The sequence below is a fragment of the Salvelinus namaycush genome, chromosome 36 (genome assembly GCF_016432855.1).
Source record: "Salvelinus namaycush isolate Seneca chromosome 36, SaNama_1.0, whole genome shotgun sequence".
NCBI classification, from domain to species: Eukaryota; Metazoa; Chordata; class Actinopteri; order Salmoniformes; family Salmonidae; genus Salvelinus; species Salvelinus namaycush.
In genome coordinates this window covers 23,581,116-23,592,211 of record NC_052342.1, presented here as the reverse complement: position 1 = coordinate 23,592,211, position 11,096 = coordinate 23,581,116, and the positions used below count along the sequence as shown (strand labels likewise).

Genomic DNA, 11,096 nt, shown 5'->3' with positions numbered 1-11,096 from the left:
GTTAGTACCATGTTTTGATCTGCTACAATGTTGTGCTTCTGCCATGTTGTGTTGCTACCATGCTGTTGTAATGCTGTGTTGCTGCCATGCTGTTGTAATGCTGTGTTGCTGCCATGCTGGGTTTTCATGTGTTGCTGCCATGCTATGTTGTTGTCTTAAGCCTCTCTTTTAGTGTTGTGGTGTCTCTCTTTTAGTGTTGTGGTGTCTCTCTTTTAGTGTTGTGGTGTCTCTCTTTTCATGATGTGGCTTTGTTTCTTATTTTATTTTTAATCCCAGCCCCCGTCCCCGTAGGAGGCCTTTTGATAGGCCGTCATTGTAAATAATAATTTGTTCTTAACTGACTTGCCTTGTTAAATAAAGGTTAAATAAAAATAAATACAAAATAAAAAGTTGACCTTGCCCGATTGGTGCGTGATAGTTATTGCACTGCCTCTTCAACCAGTAGAGGGCGGTAGTGTACAAGGTTGGTGTGTCTGCGTTCTGAATAAACACACGTTTTCAGTACCATTGGGAGATAACTAGTGCGACAGGTCTACTGATTTTGAAGTGATAGTCAGACGAATTAAAACTTTTCCATCAAATAAACTATTGAGTAGAAATATATTCCCCTCTTTGGCTAAGTTAAAAACCCTAACACATCACATATCTCTTATCGGTAGCGTGGCCGAGCGGTCTAAGGCGCTGGATTAAGGCTCCAGTCTCTTCGGAGGCGCGGGTTCGAATCCCGCCGCTGCCAGGTGATTTTTTTTGTTATACATTTTGAAAAAATATTTATATAGTTACTACATAATCAATTATATATAATGTGCATACGTCACGCACTTCAATACAAAATGTAGAACGTGTTTCTCCAGTGGTGCATTGTCCAGACTTTTTAAACCTGCGGTACTCCGTGGTGTATTGATTCTTAAGCAGTACATTTAAATGTGTTGTCAACGCTAGGCACAGAAACATAATTCACTTCTGCCCGGAGAAAGTGCAACATTTAGACATTTAAAGATATCTACGAACCATATTAGCTAGCTATAGCTATGTGAGACACGTTATTTGTACGTTGGCACGTAGATAACTACCTATAAAGGGAGGGACAAATAGTTTTAACTAGCTCTGGTCTTTCGTGCTACAGACAACGAGTTGCCTCTGCATTCTGTCGTTATTCCATTTATCCTTTCATAGAGGATATACTTTAGTAGCTAACTCGCCGAAGTAACGATGTGGCTAGAGTGCTGGATAATTTGTATATGTGTGTGAAGGGTGTAATTTTTCCAAAATAGGAAAAGGACCTTTGGCCACTTTTCTGAGAAGGGTAGCTACAGCTCAATATGGCAAGTGGGTGTGTCGAAATCGCTCCGCTATAGGTTAGACAAAATATATTTATAACTAACCCAAGATAGTTCATCTGTGTTGTATACAGTAGGAGAACATGAAGCATACTGGGCAGAACCAGGAAGCAGGTGGGCAAAGCCAAGCACGAGATAGCGAGATGCTATTGGCAAGTTGTAGCATGTATTTGCATATTTCTATTAGGGAACGCCTCTTGGGAAGTACGCGTGTGCACAAACTCCATTCGCCCTTGCACTCCTTCTAGTGAGAAAACTTTCTAAACTGGCTTTTATAGCCCCTGTGATGTGCATGGGTTTCCCCTTCTGTCTGTGGTTAGACGTTTTTGATTAAGCTGTGTTTATTTCTTCAGTTTCTTACCACGCAACTACAACTACCGTACATTATACTGCGAGAGTTTGCACTTGTGTTTTGAAGCCAGAGAATGAGTCTGAGTCGTATTTCACAAATCATTTTACATTTTCACTTATGAAAAATACGATTTAAAAATAAATAAAAGTACTGATGGGTGCACTGTTGCTTCATGCGGTGTATGAGTGTGCTTACTGTGACCCTGATACTAGGTACTTTAGCTACTTTCCTAGCCGTTGCCGGTGTTGTGCTGAAAAGCTCCTCCTAACAGAATTCTCCCCCACCCGGACTTGCTTGAACGCGCACGCACTCAATTATTCATTGCTGCGACTTGCTTGCTAGTTGAGATTTCTGATTACATTGGGCTGCCTGCCTTTCATTTGATTTTTGTATGTCGGTTTGATAGCGGGGGAGGCACTAGTAATGTCTGCAGTTTTCGGTTTGGCTATTTGTTTCAAGTGCTTTAGTCTATAAATACATCTCTTTGACAAAATTCGCCATCTCTCCCATGTCTTATTCGACTAGTAGTTGTTCTGAAATGTTTATTGCTTGCCTACATTTTACTCCCGGCTCTATGTGCAAACGCAGTACGCAAAAAAGTCGGTTAGGACATCTACTTTGTGCATGACACAAGAACATTTTTAAACCAATTGTTTATTTCACTTATAATTCACTGTATCACAATTCCAGTGGGTCAGAAGTTTACATACACTAAGTTGACTGTGCCTTTAAACAGCTTGGAAAATTCCAGAAAATTATGTCATGGCTTTAGAAGCTTCTGATAGGCTAATTTACAAATTTGAGTCAATTGGAGGTGTACCTGTGGATGTATTTAAAGGCCTACCTTCAAACTCCGTGCCTCTTTGCTTGACATCATGGGAAAATCAAAACAAATCAGCCAAGACATCAAAATAAAATTGAAGACCTCCACAAGTCTGGTTCATCCTTGGGAGCAATTTCCAAACACCTGAAGGTGCCACATTCATCTGTACAAACAATAGTACGCATGTATAAACACCATGGGACCATGCAGCCGTCATACCGCTCAGGAAGGAGACGCATTCTGTCTCCTAGAGATGAACGTACTTTGGTGCGAAAAGTGCAAATCAATCCCAGAACAACAGCAAAGGACCCTGTGAAGATGCTGGAGGAAACGGGTACAAAAGTATCTATATCCACAGTAAAACGAGTCCTATATCGACATAACCTGAAAGGCCACTCAGCAAGGAAGAAGCCACTGTACTTTAATGACTGCTATATGTTTGCCTATAGTTTGACTATAAATTGGAATTACTGCAATTTGACTATTCACTTTGCAAGTTTTTCACAAATTCTCAGGTCATATAAACGTTTCCATAATTTGCCAGTTCACTCACAGATACTCTTCGCATTCACGATAAATACCGTGCATATATTTGAGTGTGTTTTTCGGAAGTTCAATACGTTTGGTTTTGAGCATCATTGCAGTGTTGCAATAGGTTGTATACTATATTTTACCTCATAAATGCACTGAAAATGGACGTATTTACACATCTTGTAGTGTCCATGAGTTACATTAAATAAAATGCTGTATTAGAACTGTATTCTTATTATTTCAATGTAAAAACATTCTGAAAACGAAATGCCATGTAAAACACACTCCAGGGCCTGTATTCACAAAGTGTCTCAGAGTACGGGTGCTTGTTCCTTATGATCTGAAAGGAAAACCTGTTCCTAGATCAGCACTAAACCAAACCTAAATTCCAGGTGAGATATTTCAAAGATTATTCAAGATTTTCTTTTCAGTTTTAAGAGTCAAATGTGCTATCCATACCAGCAAATGAGTTTTAATATTTATTTCATTCATCTATTTTCATTACATAAAATGTATAATAAAAATAATTCTATAACAATAACCTACTCATTTAACAGCTTTAATATTTCTCAAATTCTCACCAAGTATAAATGTTAAACAGAATGGTTGCTCCTTAGCAATCATGGGTTTCCTGGGAGTCTATGGGAGACTTTCTATGGAGTTTTCTAATATTGATGGCTCTTATAGGTAAGACCCCATTCAAATGTTTAGTATTATGTTTTTTGAATGGCAGATGTGATTTTAAACTGCATTTAACAGTTGGTAACTTAAGTTAGTATTAGTCATCAGCAATGCACATGCAATGGATATACAACTAAGTTCTCTCTTATTGATCGCTGCAAAATCCCATACTTAATGGATATACAACTAAGTTCTCTCTTATTGATCGCTGCAAAATCCCATACTTAATGGATATACAACTAAGTTCTCTATTATTGATCGCTGCAAAATCCCATACTTAATGGATATACAACTAAGTTCTCTCTTATTGATCGCTGCAAAATCCCATACTTAATGGATATACAACTAAGTTCTCTCTTATTGATCGCTGCAAAATCCCGTACTTAATGGTTAGGCTAATTAAGTTGCATGGAATATTCTGTTATCATAGGTGTGGTTATAAAATGCATTTGACTGCTGGAGAAATTATAGTCAGCAATATAATATATATATACACTGCTCAAAAAAATAAAGGGAACACTTAAACAACACAATGTAACTCCAAGTCAATCACACTTCTGTGAAATAAAACTGTCCACTTAGGAAGCAACTCTGATTGACAATAAATTTCACATGCTGTTGTGCAAATGGAATAGACAAAAGGTGGAAATTAAAGGCAATTAGCAAGACACCCTCAATAAAGGAGTGATTCTGCAGGTGGTGACCACAGACCACTTCTCAGTTCCTATGCTTCCTGGCTGATGTTTGCTCATCCAGGATGGCACATCAACCTCCCGGGTGGCGCAGTGGTCTAGGGCACTGCATCGCAGTGCTAGCTGCACCACCAGAGTCTCTGGGTTCGCGCCCAGGCTGGGCTGGGTTCGTGCCCAGGCTCTGTCGCAGCCGGCCGCAACCGGGAGGTCCGTGGGGCGACGCACAATTGGCATAGCGTCGTCCGGGTTAGGGAGGGTTTGGCCGGTAGGGATATCCTTGTCTCAGTATGTAAAATGTAATATGTAATATGTAAAATGTAATAAAATGTATGCACTCTACTGTAAGTCGCTCTGGATAAGAGCGTCTGCTAAATGACTTAAATGTAAATGTAAAAATGTAAGTGGACAGTTTGATTTCACAGAAGTGTGATTGACTTGGAGTTACATTGTGTTGTTTAAGTGTTCCCTTTATTTTTTTGAGCAGTGTATATACACTGTTTAATATATGTATACTCTATAAAATATACTGTATAATATATATACTGTACTTCTGATTATTTTAATAGGTATTTATGATACAATTACATTTGTATGTCTTTGTAATTGATGCATGTATGTATTGTAATGTATGTAGTAATGTATTTATCAGTTGATGCTTGTAATCAATATCTAGTGAAAACGTGTTTTAAATGTTTTCCAACTCTGTGCATTTAGACAAATGGTAGACAGGGAGTATAGGTAATGGTAAGGGGTTAAATGATGTTCAACAAGAGCTGAGACACATATGATACTTTATATTCAATGACAAAGTGACTACAGGGAGGTTGTCCGGGTCAAACAGGCAAATGTGTTTCAATGTTCAGCCACTTGAGTTGAGTTTATTTTATTTTTACAGGAATAGTGCACATTAATCAACGTTTCAGTAAAAGTGCCGGTTTTAGCCAGCCGGCTAATTTTCAAACGCAGTCCCTGGGCAGGTTATTAAAAACAATTACAATATAGACAATCATTGAGCAGTGAGCACACGCAGAGCAACATAGGACAAGCAAGACATAGCATACAGACAGAGAAACATAGGACAAGCAAGACGTAGCATACAGACAGAGCAACATAGAACAAAAAGCAGCAAGACAAAATAAAAATAAACAACAAAGTGTTTCCACACCTCACAAGCTACAGACAACAGACAACATGGAAAGCGGCAATACACAGCTAGGGATTATGTTCACAAATCTGATTGACCTTTAGCCATGTCTTCATGCATTTTGTGAAGGTGTGATAGGTGGTGCAGTTATGTGTGTCTGACGGCAGTGTATTCCAGACATGGGAAGCTCTCACAGAGAAAGCAGATTGACTAAAGGTGCTTTTCCTTAAGGGAACTATACAGTCACCTCTCATGGCAGACCTTGTGGATCTGCTGCCATATGTTTGGGTTTTCTGTTTAACAAAAATACTGAGTGGAGGGGGAGCCAGGTCATTTAGGATCTTGAATACAAGACAAGCGTCGGTGTATTGCACAAGATTTTCCCAACTCAGGAGCTCATGCTTTCTGAGGATGTAACAGTGATGATGGCTATTGGGCTTCCTATCAAGCACTTTGAGAGCCTGTTTGTAGACAGACTGAATGGGTTTTAATGTTGTACAGCAAGCTTGGGCCAAACTAGTCAAGCAGTATGTTAAGTGGGGGAGTATCATAGAAGTACAGTTTTGGTACCTCTGTAGTCAAACAATTTCGTATAAATCGGAAATTAGCTAGGTTGAATTTGTTTATCTGAATTACCTTTTTAACATGCTTTTTAAAAGAGAGGTTGGAATCAAGTATGATGCCAAGGTACTTAAAATCAGATACCACCTGGAGCTTCTCCCCTGACACATAGACATCTGGCTCAGTAGCATCTGTTGCCCTCTTTGTGAAGAACATGCAAACAGTTTTTTTCACATTGAGATGCAAACACGAGTCACTGTGCCACTTTGTAACCTGGACCATTACAGTAGTGAGTTCTTTTGCAGCTTGTTGTTTGCTCTTTGCACATATATCACTGTATCATCTGCATACATTTGAATTTCAGACCCAGTACAGACAGAAGGCAGATCATTAATGTACTTAGCTATCAGCTCTCTATGAGCTCTAGAATATTTATTATAGCCGTTGTGTAAGTTCACGAGGGCACTGGAATGAAGGCAAAGGCATCACAGTCAGAGATAAGAGATCTGTAGGTGTGATGGCGCTCCCATTGTAAAAAGATGACAAAGGATTGTAAATATCTACGCAAATAATATGTGTTTAATATGCAAGGGGCTGCAATAAATATGATGTATTTTTTTCATTCTACTGACAATGATTGACTTAATATATTCTTGCAACAGAAGGATCAAGCCAATACAAACTGCGGAATCCATCTGTAGTGTACAAGTACACAAGATAGAGATATTGTTTATTTTGCTAATTCAAAGATATAGCATTTCACCATCATTATCCCATTAACACTATCCTCAGTATCCACTTGTAGATATCATATCGATGGATAGGTTTGAACATTGAATGATTATTTCAGACTCTTACCCCACAGAGTTGATTGATAACCTATTAGAATTCCAACTCCTGTTGCATAAGTAAGTGATTATGATGGAGGGGTCAGTGATGGCTATAAAACATTTATTTTGCTGGTAACTAGATGCATCATGCTACTATCTTCAACTAACCAACTGCCATGGTCACATTTGAGCATGTTCTGCATTGTTTGATCAGGACCTATCCCTAGTGTTTTCTGTTCTCTTGTGACGGTAATAAAATGAAATAATAATTTCATGTACACATTTAAAGATATATTCTGCGATAAAAAAAACAGCAAACTGGCCACCCCCCTTACAAAAACAAACACCTCACAATGTTTTTACATGTGAAATTCTCACAGATTGCACATGTGAAATCATGTGGCTTTAGAACACTTCACATGTGATGATATTTCACATGAAGTTTCACATCTCACAAGTGGATTTCATGTGATCACAACCTTTCACACGTGAAATGATGTGGTTTTGGAACAACTTCGCAGGTGCGGATATTTCACACGTGAATTTTCACATTTGATCACACAACCTTTCACATGTGTATTCACATTTTCACATGATGCCCTGCAAACATTCTGGATCCGTTATGCGCATTTCACGGCTACGTTGAGACAATGACTTATCAGTGACCCAAGCACTGCTCAGATAATCCCTACCATTGTGTCACAGAGTTGTCGTAGTGCTGCTGAAAATGTACATTGTCCCAGGGTTGTTGGCAGTAAGTAACCTAATGTATGTCCCTCTAACTCCCCTGAATGCCTCTGTCAGTCATACAACTATTGTATTTTATTTATTTATTTGACTTCTGTTTAACTAGGCAAGTCAGTTAAGAACAAATTCTTATTTACAATGGCGGCCTACCAAAAGGCAAAAAGCCTCCTGCGGGAACGGGGGATTAAGCAGTAATCATCCGCCTATGAACCTGAGTTAAACTTAGCACTGAGGCGGTTTGCCATAGTAGGAAGTCCACTGTGTGCAGCTTACCCTGCACTATCGGCTCAAACATATTGTCATGTCTACCTCTGATAAGCCTCCCAGTAAAGCAATAAAAACGATCTATAATCCCGGAAAAGTGCTAAAAATAGCCCACATTAACATACACTATGTAGCCTAAGAAAGAAGGTTCATGAAATCGATAACTTGCTAGTAACAGACAGCACTCATATACTGACTATCTCTGAAACTCACTTAGATAATACCTTTGATGATACAGTGGTAGCAATACATGTTTTCAATATCATCAGAAGACACAGGAATGCCAATGGTGGAGGTGTTGCCATTGTTGTTCAGCCATATTCCTGTACAATTTAGCGAGGATCTCTTGTCAAATGCTGTTGAAGTAATATGGCTAGAGGTTCACATGTCTCACCTACAGTCTGCTATAAACCACCAAGTGCCAACAGAAAGTATCTAGATAATATGTGTGAAATGCTTGAAAATCTACACTACATGTATGTGTACACCTGTTGGTCGAACATCTCATTCCAAAATCATGGGCATTAATATGGAGTTGGTCCCCCCTTTGCTGCTATAACAGCCTCCACTCTTCTGGGAAGGCTTTCCACTAGATGTTGGAACATTGCTGCGGGGACTGGCTTCCATTCAGCCACAAGAGCATTTGTGATGTCGGGGCACTGATGTTGGGTCATTAGGCCTGGCTCGCAGTCGGCGTTCCAATTCATCCCAAAGGGTGTTCAATGAGGTTGAGGTCAGGGCTGTGTGCAGGCCAGTCAAGTTATTCAACACCGATCTCGACAAACCATTTCTGTATGGACCTCGCTTTGTGCACAGTGACATTATCATGCTGAAACAGGAAAGGGCCTTCCCCTTGCCACAAAGTTGGAAGCACAATATCATCTAGAACAGGCCTAGGCAATTCCATTATTCAGGGGCCTGATTGGTGTCACACTTTTCCACCATCCCTAGCAAACACACCTGATTTAAACTAATGCATTTTTAACTGAAGATCATGATTAGTTGATCATTGAAGTCAGGTGTGTTAGCTGGGGCTGGGACAAAAGTGTGACACCAATCAGGCCCCCGAGGACTGGAGTTGCCCAGGCCTGGTCTAGAATGTCAAGGTATGCTGCAGCTTTAAGATTTCCCTTCACTGGAACTAAGGGACCTAGGCCGAACCATGAAAAACAACCCCAGAACATTGTTCCTCCTCCACCAAACGTTACAGTTGACACTATGCATTGGGGCAGGTAGCGTTCTCCTGGCATCTGCCAAACCCAGATTCATCCATCGGACTGTCAGATTGTGATGCGTGATTTATCACTCCAGAGAACGCGTTTCTACTGCTCCGGAGTCCAATGGCGGCGAGCTTTACAACACTCCAGCCAACGCTTGGCATTGTGCATGGTGATCGTAGACTTGTGTGCGTGCGGCTGCTCGGCAATGGAAACCCGTTTCATGAAGCTCCCGACGAACTAACAGTTCTTGTGCTGACCTTGCTTCCAGAAGCAGTGTGGAACTGCTTCTGGAAGTCAAACGACACCGCTGGTTCTGCTCACACTGCCCTACCCTGTGCTTTGACCTCTTTCTCCCCTCTCTCTCCAGATGAAATCTCGCGTCTTGTGACGGCCGGCCGCCCAACAACCTGCCCGCTTGACCCTATCCCCTCCTCTCTTCTCCAGGCCATTTCCGGAGACCTTCTCCCTTACCTCACCTCGCTCATCAACTCATCCTTGACCGCTGGCTACGTCCCTTCCGCCTTCAAGAGAGCGAGAGTTGCACCCCTGCTGAAAAAACCTACACTCGATCCCTCCGATGTCAACAACTACAGACCAGTATCCCTTCTTACTTTTCTCTCCAAAACTCTTGAACGTGCCGTCCTTGGCCAGCTCTCCTGCTATCTCTCTCAGAATGACCTTCTTGATCCAAATCAGTCAGGTTTCAAGACTAGTCATTCAACTGAGACTGCTCTTCTCTGTGTCACGGAGGCGCTCCGCACTGCTAAAGCTAACTCTCTCTCCTCTGCTCTCATCCTTCTAGACCTATCGGCTGCCTTTGATACAGTGAACCATCAGATCCTCCTGTCCACCCTCTCCGAGTTGGGCATCTCCGGCGCGGCCCACGCTTGGATTGCGTCCTACCTGACAGGTCGCTCCTACCAGGTGGCGTGGCGGGAATCTGTCTCCGCACCACGTGCTCTCACCACTGGTGTCCCCCAGGGCTCTGTTCTAGGCCCTCTCCTATTCTCGCTATACACCAAGTCACTTGGCTCTGTCATATCCTCACATGGTCTCTCCTATCATTGCTATGCAGACGACACACAATTAATCTTCTCCTTTCCCCCTTCTGATAACCAGGTGGCGAATCGCATCTCTGCATGTCTGGCAGACATATCAGTGTGGATGACGGATCACCACCTCAAGCTGAACCTCGGCAAGACGGAGCTGCTCTTCCTCCCGGGGAAGGACTGCCCGTTCCATGATCTCGCCATCACGGTTGACAACTCCATTGTGTCCTCCTCCCAGAGTGCTAAGAACCTTGGCGTGATCCTGGACAACACGCTGTCGTTCTCAACTAACATCAAGGCGGTGACCCGTTCCTGTAGGTTCATGCTCTACAACATTCGCAGAGTACAACCCTGCCTCACACAGGAAGCGGCGCAGGTCCTAATCCAGGCACTTGTCATCTCCCGTCTGGACTACTGCAACTCGCTGTTGGCTGGGCTCCCTGCCTGTGCCATTAAACCCCTACAACTCATCCAGAACGCCGCAGCCCGTCTGGTGTTCAACCTTCCCAAGTTCTCTCACGTCACCCCGCTCCTCCGCTCTCTCCACTGGCTTCCAGTTGAAGCTCGCATCCGCTACAAGACCATGGTGCTTGCCTACGGAGCTGTGAGGGGAACGGCACCTCCGTACCTTCAGGCTCTGATCAGGCCCTACACCCAAACAAGGGCACTGCGTTCATCCACCTCTGGCCTGCTCGCCTCCCTACCTCTGAGGAAGTACAGTTCCCGCTCAGCCCAGTCAAAACTGTTCGCTGCTCTGGCACCCCAATGGTGGAACAAACTCCCTCACGACGCCAGGACAGCGGAGTCAATCACCACCTTCCGGAAACACCTGAAACACCACCTCTTTAAGGAATACCTAGGA

General features: G+C 42.3%; 1 non-coding gene across 1 annotated transcript; it reads left to right on the top strand.

Moving 5' to 3' along the window:
• Positions 1 to 654: 654 nt before the first annotated feature.
• On the top strand, positions 655 to 736 carry trnal-aag. The gene has a single exon. It is a non-coding gene; the product is annotated as a tRNA-Leu (tRNA).
• The last annotated feature ends 10,360 nt before the right edge of the window (positions 737 to 11,096 follow it).